Below are 12761 nucleotides of genomic sequence, written 5' to 3'. Positions count from 1 at the left end.
TATCTTCTAGATCCGAGTCGTGGTCGTTGTCATGGTCGTCTGCCATGGTGGTGGAATGACTTCCAGAGTCCCCGGCAACGGTGCCAATATTCCGAGGGTTACCTGAAACTGTAGGTCGATCTCGAACGAGATCTTCTGTACTGGTCGGAGCTGACGTGTTTGGCTTGTTGAACTGGCTATGCTGCTGATCCTTTGTTACCGGAGGGTGGTGGTACCTGCAAGGGACTCCGATGCTTAAGTTAGCAAGGGTATTAAGCAGGTTTTTTGTGGAATCAGAGTATGAGTTATACCTGGGTGCTCCAGTGTATTTATAATAGTAGAGGATGACCTTTCTGGGGATAAGATAGTTATCTTATCTTATCTTATCTTCAAGGGAACTGCCCTTATCTCTATAGGCTTGGGCTGCCTTTGGATTTGGGTCGTGTTCTTCTATCTGAGCCCTTTATTGGGCTTTCCTGGAAATTTGGCCGAGCTCTTTGAGAAGAGGTCGGATAGTCTGACCTGAAGAGGTCGGTCGCCTTGTCGCTAAACATCCCGGGTCGGACAGCTCGACCCAGGGTATGAACAGTATCTACGTAAATAAATAATGTAAAGAACTTATTGTTAAGTTTTATTTTCTATGTATTTAAGTTTCAAATGTGATGTATATAAATAATGAAATATTAATGTTTATGAATTTTGAAATCATTAAATGTGTCAAGTTTTAAAATAAAATTTTAGTATATGACATTATTTTTATGTACAGTGTTTCTTAGAAAAAAATTTCAATCAAGTATTCAATTTAACTGTGCATACTAATCACTTTATTATTATTATTTGTCTTTGAAGAAATGGCAAGGATATATAATGAAGATATATGCCTTGCGGATAGTGCAAGTTCGCACATCATTCTCAAAAGTGATATATATTTTACCCATCTTGTGCCAAAAGAGGAATATGTTAATAATATTATTGGCTCAGGCAGTGTGATAGAAGACTCTGGAAGAGCTATAATTTTGTTTCCTGGAGGAACAAAATTTATAATAAATAATACACTATTATCTACCAAGTCCCTGAGGAACTTGTTGAGTTTCAAAGATATTCACCGAAATGGATATCATGTTAAGACAATGAATGAGGGAAATCATGAGTATTTATGTATCACAACTCATGATTCAAATAAGAAAGTTATATTAGAAAAATTACCCTCACTTTCATCTGGGTTGTATTATACCAACATTAATGCAATCGAATCACATGCCATTGTAAACCAGAAGTTTACTAGCCCAAATGAATTCATAACTTGGCATGATAGATTGGGTCATCCGGGAACAACCATGATGAGGAGAATTATTAAAAACTCTCATGGACATTTACTAAAGAACCAAAAGATTATTAAAACTAGTGAATTTTGTTGTGCTGCATGTTCTAAAGGGAAGTTAATTTTAAGACCATCACTAGTAAAGATTGGATTTGAGTCCCCTGAATTCCTAGAACGAAAGGATTCAAGGCGATATATGTGGACCTATTCATCCACCATGTGGATCTTTTAGATATTTTATGGTCCTGATAGACGCATCTTCGAGATGGTCACATGTGTGCTTATTGTCTTCTCGCAACCTGGCATTTGCGAGATTACTGGCTCAAATTATTCGATTAAAAGCACAATTTCCAGAAAATCCAATCAAAGCAATTCATCTTGATAATGCTGGTGAATTTACTTTCCAAGCTTTTGATGCTTATTGTATGGCTAATGGAATAAGTGTTGAACATCCAGTAGCTTATGTTCACACACAAAATGGTTAGAAGAATTTCTTATTAAACACCTCCAATTAATTGCTAGACCCTTACTTATGAGAACAAATCTCCCAACCTCGGTTTGGGGGCATGCTATTTTACATGCCGCATCACTTATTCGTTTGAGGCCAACGAGTTACCATCAGTTCTCTCCTATGCAATTAGCTTTTGGCCAGCAGCCAAATGTTTCCTATTTAAGAATATTTTGGAGTGCGATATATGTTCCCATTGTACCACCTAATAGCACCAAAATGGGACCCCAAAGAAAATTGGGGATATATGTTGGATATGATTCTCCCTCTATAGTGAGGTATCTTGAGATACAAACTGGAGATGTATTTAAAGTCCGGTTTGTGGATTGTCATTTTGATGAATCAAAATTTCCAACATTAGGGGGAGAGAGTAAGCTTCTTGAAAAGGAACTAAATTGGAATGCATCATCGTTGATGCATTTAGATCCTCGATCAGGGCAATGTGAACTAGAAGTTCAAAAGATTATACATTTGCAAAGAATAGCAAATGAATTGTCTGATGCATTTTCTGATACAAAGAGGATAACCAAGTCGTATATACCAGCGGAAAATGCCCCAATTCAAATTGATGTCTCAATAGGACAAATAACCACTGAAACAAATTCATGCCAGAAGCGTGGCAGGCCTGTCGGTTCCAAAGACAAAAATCCTCGAAAGAGAAAAGAGGTAAATACTATCCCTGTTGACAAAGACACAGTAAAGGCACCTACAGTTGTCTAAAATTCTGATATAGTTTTAACGCCAGAAGACGTTCAGGTACCTAAAAATTGTGAAAATGACAAGATTTCGATAAATTATGTCTTTACAGGAGAGAAATGGGACCGAAATAAGACAATTGTCAATGAAATATTTGCATATAATGTGGCATTAAATATCATGCATGAAAGTAAGGATATTGAGCCAAGATCAGTCGAAGAATGTCGACAAAGAAATGATTGGCCAAAATGGAAAGAAGCCATGAAGGCTGAACTAGACTCACTTGTAAAACGTGAAGTCTTTGGACCTGTAGTTCGTACACCAAAAGATGTAAAACCTGTTGGATACCGATGGGTATTTGTGAGAAAACGAAATGAGAAAAACGAAGTTGTGCGCTACAAAGCCCGACTTGTGGCACAAGGTTTTTCACAAAGGCACGGTATAGATTATGAAGAAACGTATTCCCCTGTAGTGGATGCGATAACATTGCGTTAAGAAAAATTACCAACTTGACCCTTAGTCCAAGTATTATATTTGGTTATTTACTAAAATCACCTTTTGGAAGAGAGGGATGGATTGTTAGTGTGGACGATTTGGAAGATATAATTGGGGGGTATGTATGGTTGGGTTCGATTTGTATACTTGGTGAAATTTGGCATATTTTAACCAAACCTTTTGGCGGGCTCGGCGTGCACTTGTATGGTCCGGAGAAGCTTATTAACTGCATATGCATTTAATGGATGTGGTAACAGCCTATTTATATGGCTCATTAGATCGTGATATCTATATGAAAGTTCCTGAAGGACTGAAGATATCTAAACCATCCAAAGAATATTCGCAGGGGTTATACTCAGTTAAATTGTAAAGATCTTTATATGGTCTAAAGTAATCTGGACGAATGTGGTATAATCGTTTTACTGAGTATCTAGCCAAAAATGGATTCAAGAATGATGATATCTGTCCATGTGTTTTCTTAAAGAAATCTGCATCTGGATTCATTATAATTGCTGTGTACATTGATGATTTAAATATCATTGGAACTCCTGAAGAGATTCCAACAATTATAAAAACTCTAAAAGAAGAGTTTGAGATGAAAGATCTTGGAAGGTCTAAATTTTGTCTCGGCCTGCAGATCAAACATATAAAAAATGGGATCTTTATTCATCAAACAACATATACAGAGAAGATCTTGAAAAGATTTTATATGGATAAATCACATCCCTTGAGTACCCCAATGATCGTAAGATCTTTGGATGTGGAAAAGGATCAATTCTGTCCTAAAGAAGAAAATGAAGATATCCTTGGTCCTGAAGTACCATATCTTAGTGCAATTAGAGTGCTAATGTATCTTGCTAATAATATACGACCCGATATATCATTTGCTGTGAATTTACTAGTAAGATATAGTTCCTCTCCAACCAGAAGACATTGGAGTGGAATCAAACAAATCTTTCGATATCTTCATGGAACGGTTGATATGGGATTGTTTTATCCCTATGGATCCAAGTCACAACTAGTTGGCTATGCAGATGCTGGATACTTGTCTGATCCACATAAAGGGAGATCTCAAACAGGATACCTATTCACATATGGTGGTACAGCTATATCATGGAGGTCCACAAAACAGACGATTGCAGCAACATCCTCTAATCATGCTGAAATACTAGCGATACATGAAGCTAGTCGCGAGTGTTTTTGGTTGAGGAGTTTGATCCAATATATTCTGTCATCATGTGGACTGATTGATCAGAAGATAGCTCCAACGGTCCTGTTTGAAGATAATGCAGCATGTATTGCTCAACTTAAAGGCAGATATATCAAAGGTGATAGAACAAAGCATATTTCTCCTAAATTATTCTTCACTCATGATCTTCAAAATCAATAGACAATTGATGTCCAACAGATCTGCTTAAGTGACAATCTGGCAGATTTATTTACAAAGTCACTCCCAAAATCCTCCTTTGAAAGATTGGTACATGAGAATGGGATGCGCCGATTTCAAGACATCAATTGATGTCGACAAGAGGGGGAGATTGTACTCTTTCTTTCCTTGGTCAGGTTTTTTTCCCATTAGATTTTTATTGACAAGGTTTTTAATGAGGCAGTCCCCATCACTAAAGAATATTGTACTCTTTTTCCTTCACTAAGGTTTTTTCCCACAGGGTTTTTCTTTAGTAAGGTTTTAACAAGGCAATAATCCTAAATGGTCATCCAAGTAGGAGTGTTGTGATAAGTTCAAAGGATGTGGATGCTTGATAAACTACTATTTTATGGTTTATCTTGTGCTAAATTGAGTGGTTTTCATCAAGTCTTTGCACACTTATTCATATAAATTGCATGTTTTACATTTTTCATTCCTGATTCTGTGCTTTGATTGAAAACATGCTTCTTTGGCCTTAAAATTGCTAATTATTAATCCTCTTTTATTACCATTCAATACCTTGATATGTGTGTTAAGTATTTTCAGAGTTTACATGACAGGAATGGCTTTGAGGATGGAAAGGAAGCATGTAAAAGTGGAAGGAATACAAGAAATTGAAGGAATTGCTAAGCTGTCAAGCCTGACCTCTTCGTACTAAATCGATCATAACTTGAGCTACAGAGGTCTGAATGAGGCGGTTTCAGTTGCGTTGGAAAGCTAACATCCGATGCTTCAAAATGATATGCAATTTTCCATAGTTACCATGCTGTTAGGCGACACGCACACGTGATGTACGCGTACGTGTGACACGCGCAGAAGACCATTGACGCGTATGCGTACGCGTGACGTACGCGTATGCGTGACATGCGCCACGTGCAGAAATTGCAGAAGACGCTGGGGGCGATTTTTGGGCTCCTTTTGGCCCAATTCCAAACCCGAAAACACATTAAATGCTTCAGAGTGGGAGAATCATTCATGCATTCATTCACACAACATTCATACACATAATTTTAGGTTTTAGCTGTAGTTTTCTAGGGAGAGAGGCTCTCTCCTCTCTCTAGGTTTTAGGGTTCTTTTTAGTTCTTTTCAATTTGAGATTTCTGTCTTAGTTTAACTTAGTTTCTCTTCTACTTTTATTTGTTCTAGCTTTCTAGTTTATCTATTTCTCTTGTTGATTACTTTATTTATCCACTTTAGTTTATGAATTCTCATGTTAGATTTGATTTTTTATTTAATGCAATTTGAGGTATTTCATATTTATGATTGCTTTCTTCAATTTATGTTCTTGATGCTTGCAATTGGTTATTTGGATTTTATTATCTCTTATTGCTTTTCTATGTTTTTATATTATGCCTCCCAAGTGTTTGATAAAATGCTTGGTTGGACTTTAGAATAGATTTTTCTCCTCTTGGCTTTGGTTGAGTAATTGGAGACTCTTGAGTTATCAAACTCCTTTGTTGATTGATAATTGAAAGTTGCTAGTTGATTTGAATCCCTCTAAAGCTAGTCTTTCCTTAGGAGTTGACTAGGACTTGAGAAATCAAATTCATTCATCCACTTGACTTTCCTTCATTTTTAGAGGTTAACTAAGTGGGAGCAATGGACAATTGATGTCACAATTGAGGATGATAATGAGGATAGGACTTCTAATTATCAATCCTTGCTAGGACTTTTCATAATTATTAGTTTATTTTCTTATCATTTACATTCCTTGTTCAACCTTTCAAAAATCTAAAAATATACTATCTCATAACCAATAGTAACATACTTCCCTGCAATTCCTTGAGAGACGACCCGAGGTTTAAATAATTCGGTTTATTTTTATTGGGTTTGTTACTTGTGACAAACAATTTTTTTGCATGAAAGGATTATTTGTTGGTTTAGAAACTATACTTGCAACGAGAATTTATTGTGAAATTCTTTACTAGCAAAAATCCATTCGTTAAATGGCGCCGTTGCCGGGGAATTACAAACGTGTGCCTTATTATTGGTTATTGTGAATACTGTGAATAATTTTGCTTTTTCGTTTCTTTGTTAGTGTTTCTAGTTTTAGGAGTTTATTTTCATTAATTCTTATTAGTTTTTATTTTTACTTGCTACTATGAATTCTCACCCCTTTGGCTATGAGTTTGGTCACAATTATGTTGTAGGGAATGGAAGCTACAATGAGAACATGCATCAAGGTTGGGACAATCAGAGATGGGAGGGGCCACAAGGATCTGATCAACCCTCTTGGCAACAACCTCCACCAACTTACTATGAGCAAGAACCATTCCAAGGTGCATATCAATCCAATGGATATGGTGGACCTCCTTGTAGTTACCAACAAGCCCCACCATATATGCCTATGAACCCCCTCCTCAACATAGCTCTAAACCATCATACTCACAAGCCCCTTTCCACCATCCACCTCCATATGATCCTAACCCTCATCCACCACACCAACCACCATACAAACCATATGAACCATACCCAGAACCACCACCTCAATATACACCATCTCCATATCCTTACCAAGGGGAACCACCTTCCTATTATGAGCCCTTTCTCCCAACAAATGAACCCTCCTATCCACCCCAAGCTCCCATGGATGATACCTTTAGTGTTATTCGCCAAGGACAATAGGAGCTTCAAACCACACTCATCTCTACTATCACCGGTCTCACTTCTACTCTCCAAGCTCTTATATCCCGTATGGATCCATCCTTTACCCCCAATACTCAATCTCCAAGCTCTGGTGCACTTACTTTTCACCCATCTCCAGTAAGCCAAGAGCAACATGATTCCAATTACGCTATTGACACAGAACAAGAGAGAAGGGATCGTCTTAGGGACGTAATGGATCGGGTTCACGCATACATACTTCAAGAGAAGCAAGAGGAGGCCCAAAAGGTGGAGGTAGGAGAGACCCTTGAAGAAAGTTGTCAAGAGGTGGAAGTTATCAAGGAGGAGTTGAATTTTGTACTAGAGCAAGTGGAGAAAATCAAACTTATCGAGGAAGAGGAAGTGGTTGAGGACTTAGTAAATGCGAAACCTCCATGGGAAACTCAAGTCATAGAGCCTCCGTCCAAGACATTTGAATTTGATGTTGAAGAGGGTGTACAACCTCCAAGGCATATCATGGTTGAAGAGGAAGATGTTAATATTGCAGAAGTGTGTCAAGAGGTGGAGATAATCAAAGAGGAGCCTAAGAGAGTGAAGCATACATTGGCAAGGCCAGCACTAAAGATACTTTCCCCCAAGCCATTACCATCCAACACAACATTCAAGTGGGTAAAGTTCTTATCCTTAAACTCTATCTTCCCACTTGAATATGGTCTACTTGAAACGGATGGACAACTTAGAGCTATCTTCGGTTTTAAGAGTAAAAAGGAGATGGTTAATGGTTGGCAACAGCATCCTAAGTGCGTTATGATTGGAAGCTCAAGGCCTAATTGTAAGGGTTGGCATCATTCTCAATTGATTGGGTCTAGGAGGATGTTTGGGTGCTTAAATGAGAATTCCAAGGCTAAACCACCCAGATGGAATCATGATGATCAACTTAAAGACGGGTGCAGAAACAAAATTTGGGATCCCGGCATACAAGAGAATCAACTTTGGGAGCTCGAAGCTTGTGAAGAACTTCATCAAGGCTTGGTGAATTCACTTGGAGATGTTATAGCTTATTGGAAGTCCAAGCATTGGTGGAAATTTCAAGATGAGTTCAAGCACAAACCACCATGACAAGGAGCTCACCAAATATCCAAATTATGGACTTTAACTAAAAGTGCTAGGTGGTAGACAACCCACCATGATATGATCTTTTATTTTTATTCTTAGTTTTATTTTATTTTATTTTTATCAGTGTTCATTCATAATTTCTGCATCATCACCTGCTGTCTGTATATTAAAAAAAAAAACTCATTCGACCCGCAAGCGTCTAGGACGCGCACGCGTCATATGTGAGTGCGAAAAACATTAAGTTTGAACAGAGAGTTGCGCGGGAGTGGGTCAGGAAGCGTGCTCTATGCACAAGCAAGACCACGCGTACGCATACATCACGCGTACGCGTACATCACGCGTGCGCGTACATCACGCGTGCGCGTCACTTGCAACCTTGGCAATCCACGCGTACGCGTCAAGAACGCGCACATGTGGATATGGCAATCGGCGTAAATAGCGTGCTGAACAGAGAGTTGTGATGGTCTGGGGCTGGCACTGTGCTAGAGGCACAAAATCACCCACGCGTACGCGTCCCTGACGCGTGCGCATCTTTTCGCTTTCAGACCACCCACGCGTACGCGTGCCAGACGCTTACGCTTCGCATGGCCGTGTCCGTTTTCACACGCGCGTCACGCCCTGTTTTTCAATTCTTATTTCTTTCTTCTCTCATTTCTCCTTCTTTCTTCCTCCTTTCTTACTTTCTTCTTATTCATTTCTTTAACCTCTCACCCTTACTCTCTTTCATTCTATTTTCCTTATTGCATTTGCATACCTTCACTCATTGCATTTTAATTTTGTGCATGTTTTCTTTTTCTTTTATAAATCTGATACTTTTTCTTCGGTGTTGAATGTTCTTATTCAACTATTGCATCTTTTCTTACATTATTTTGGTGCTTAGTGACTTGTTTTATACTGTTGGGTGATATTATTTATCTGTCAATGCCAATATTTTATGATACATGTGTTTCTTTTGCATTTACATGAATTTATACTGTCTTTCATTACCTACTATCTCTTCTCCATTGTTGAAATTTTTGCACTATTGATATGCCATTTGCTTCTACTATTTTCTCACTTGCATGTTGTAGCTACCATGTAATTGAGACCCTTATTATTTGGCATTAACCCACCCATACTTTATTTGTTTTCTTATCTTTATTTCTGGGTTACTTTTCTTCCTTTTTTCTCTTCTTTCAGGATGGCCACCAAGAAGGGAGAGGAAAAGCTTCTTAATGGGGCAACCGACAAGTCCATCTGCACAATCTTTGGAGAAAAGCATCAGTTGTAGCAGCCTGTCCACTTGCACATCTTAGCATGCACCGAGGACGGTGCAATCTTTAAGTGTGGGGAGGTCGATACCGACTTTCGTGGGTTAGTTACTTCCTATTTTAACACCAATGTTTAATTTTTCTTGTTAAATTAGTTGTTGCATTTGCATGTTTGATTGCATGTTTGTTTGATTTTGTGCATATTCTTCTACCACTACTCAGTTGGAGTGATAAGTTCTTTTTCAAGAACCTTTTTATAGCATTTCATTAATTTAATTTAAAATTTTTTTGTTAAACTTGTTTGAAAATTGTAATTTGGAACATGTTTTATAGCTAAGAACACACAACCTGTGAGATTTTGAGCTTAATTATATGGTTACATTATTTAACCATGATTTTTATTCTTGTGTGTTTTCTTCTCTATGATTGCAATCTATGGTTTGTTCCATTCTATATGTCCATTAGTGTATTTGCATGCATACATATGATTGAGGCCATTAATTGTCATTAGCTCACTTATCCCAAATAGCCTACCATTTCAATTATCCTTGTTGCCACTTTGAGCCTTTTAATCCCCATTTGTTCTTTACATTACCACATCAATAGCCTTAAGCGAAAAAATAATTAATTACCCCATTTGAATCTTTGGTTAGCTTAAGATAGAGATTGTGTGTTAACCAAGTGTAGAAATTTGTGGAAACTTGGGTTGATAGAAAAGTGTTATATTTTATTATTGGAAATTTGGGTGCATACTCATGTGAGACCAGAAAAACCATATGCATTGATATGTTATGTTTGCTTTCATGTCCATAAAAAAATAAAAAAATAAATTTTTTTATTTCAATATAAATAAATAAATAGGAGACAAAATTATCTCAATATTAAGTTTAATAAAAAATCAATGCATATGTGGTGAAATTAAAGAAAATTTGATACATGAGTATGTGAAACATACAAAAGTGAGATTATGGGTAGCTAGGAATAATTTCATATATATAGAGTGTGTGTATGTAGGTGAAAACTTAGGTTAGTCAAATATTCATATTATAGCTCACTTGGTCATACATGTATCCTCACCCTTACCTTAGCCCCATTACAACCTTGAAAAGACCTCTTGATGTTTGCATTGGTACACTAAATATTTGTTGATTGGTTAGATGAAGAACAAGATTTTAGAAACCATGACTAGAGAAGAGTAGAGCGGATTAACCCTAGACACTTGAGCGATTATAGTGCATATACTCTACCAGTGAGGGTTCAATGCTTGATTCTATGTTCCCTGCTTTCATGAGCTATCTTCTTACAAGTTTACTTGTCTTTTATTGTATGATTTGAATTAGTGAAATCTAATTTATATTTGTCTTGGAGAACTTGTTTACTTTTGACCAAGTAGATAGAAACATCTTAGCATTTAGTTGCATTCACATACATAGGTTGCATTACATGAGTCTTACTTCCCCCCTCCCCCCCATTTATTCTTTTGATCTCGTTGAACTTAGCATGAGGACATGCTAATATTAAGTGTGGGGAGATTCATAAATCACTATTTTATGGTTTATCTTGTGCTAAATTGAGTGGTTTTCATCAAGTCTTTGCACACTTATTCATATAAATTGCATGTTTTACATTTTTCCTTCCTGATTCCATGCTTTGATTGAAAACATGCTTCTTTGGCCTTAAAATTGCTAATTATTAATCCTCTTTTATTTCCATTCGATGCATTGATATGTGTGTTAAGTGTTTTCAGGGTTTATACGGAAGGAATGGCTTAGAGGATGAAAAAGAAGTGTGCAAAAGTGGAAGGAATACAAGAAATTGAAGGAATTGCTAAGCTGTCAAGCCTGACCTCTTCGTACTAAATCAATCATAACTTGAGCTACAGAAGTCCGAATGAGACAGTTTCAGTTGCGTTGGAAAGCTAACATTTGAGGCTTCGAAATGAGATGCAATTTGCAATAGTTGCCATGCTGTTAGGCAACGCACACGCGTGATGTACGCGTACGCGTGATACGCGCAGAAGACTATCGACGCGTACGCGTGACGTACGCGTACGTCATGCGTACGCGTACGCGTGACATTTGCCACGTGCAGAAATTGCAGAAGATGATGGGGGTGATTTCTGGGCTCCTTTTGGCCCAATTTCAAGCCCGGAAACACAGATTAGAGGCTGCAGAGTGGGGGAATCATTCATGCATTCATTCACACAACATTCATACACATAATTTTAGGTTTTAGATGTAGTTTACTAGGGAGAGAGGCTCTCTCCTCTCTCTAGGTTTTAGGGTTCTTTTTAGTTCTTTTCAATTTGAGATTTCTATCTTAGTTTAACTTAGTTTCTCTTCTACTTTTATTTGTTCTAGCTTTCTAGTTTGTCTATGTCTCTTGTTGATTACTTTATTTATCCACTTTAGTTTATGAATTCTCATGTTAGATTTGATTTTCTATTTAATGCAATTTGAGGTATTTCATATTTATGATTGCTTTCTTCAGTTTATGTTCTTGATGCTTGCAATTGGTTATTTGGATTTTATTATCTCTTATTGCTTTTCTATGTTTTTATATTATGCCTCCCAAGTGTTTGATAAAATGCTTGGTTGGACTTTAGAATAGATTTTTCTCCTCTTGGCTTTGGTTGAGTAATTGGAAACTCTTGAGTTATCAAACTCCTTTGTTGATTGATAATTGAAAGTTGCTAGTTGATTTGAATCCCTCTAAAGCTAGTCTTTCCTTAGGAGTTGACTAGGACTTGAGGAATCAAATTTATTCATCCACTTGACTTTCCTTCATAATTAGAGGTTAACTAAGTGGGAGCAATGGACAATTGATGTCACAATTGAGGATTATAATGAGGATAGGACTTCTAATTATCAATCCTTGCTAGGACTTTTCATAATTATTAGTTTATTTTCTTATCATTTACATTCTTTGTTCAACCTTTCAAAAACCCAAAAATATACTATCTCATAACCAATAGTAACATACTTCCCTGCAATTTCTTGAAAGATGACCCGAGATTTAAATATTTTGGTTTATTTTTATTGGGTTTGTTACTTGTGATAAACAATTTTTTTGCATGAAAGGATTATTTGTTGGTTTAGAAACTATACTTGCAACGAGAATTTATTGTAAAATTCATTACTAGCAAAAATCCGTTCGTCAATGCCCATTTATTATATAGGCGGCTAATTTTCCCTATGTAGAAATGAAGCTCCCAAGCCAAACTGAAATTAAATGACGTTTGGAATAGTCAATACTTTTTCTCTATAAATAGAGAAGTCTGAAAGAATTGATGTACAACAAGCAAGCAATAATAATTCTCTCTTTTTTTTACTGAGCAATATCTCTCTCTTATAATATATATCTCTC

This window comes from Arachis ipaensis, chromosome B03, assembly GCF_000816755.2.
Source record: "Arachis ipaensis cultivar K30076 chromosome B03, Araip1.1, whole genome shotgun sequence".
NCBI lineage: Eukaryota > Viridiplantae > Streptophyta > Magnoliopsida > Fabales > Fabaceae > Arachis > Arachis ipaensis.
The sequence above is the reverse complement of the archived record's forward strand: the minus strand, read 5'-3'. Positions refer to the sequence as shown.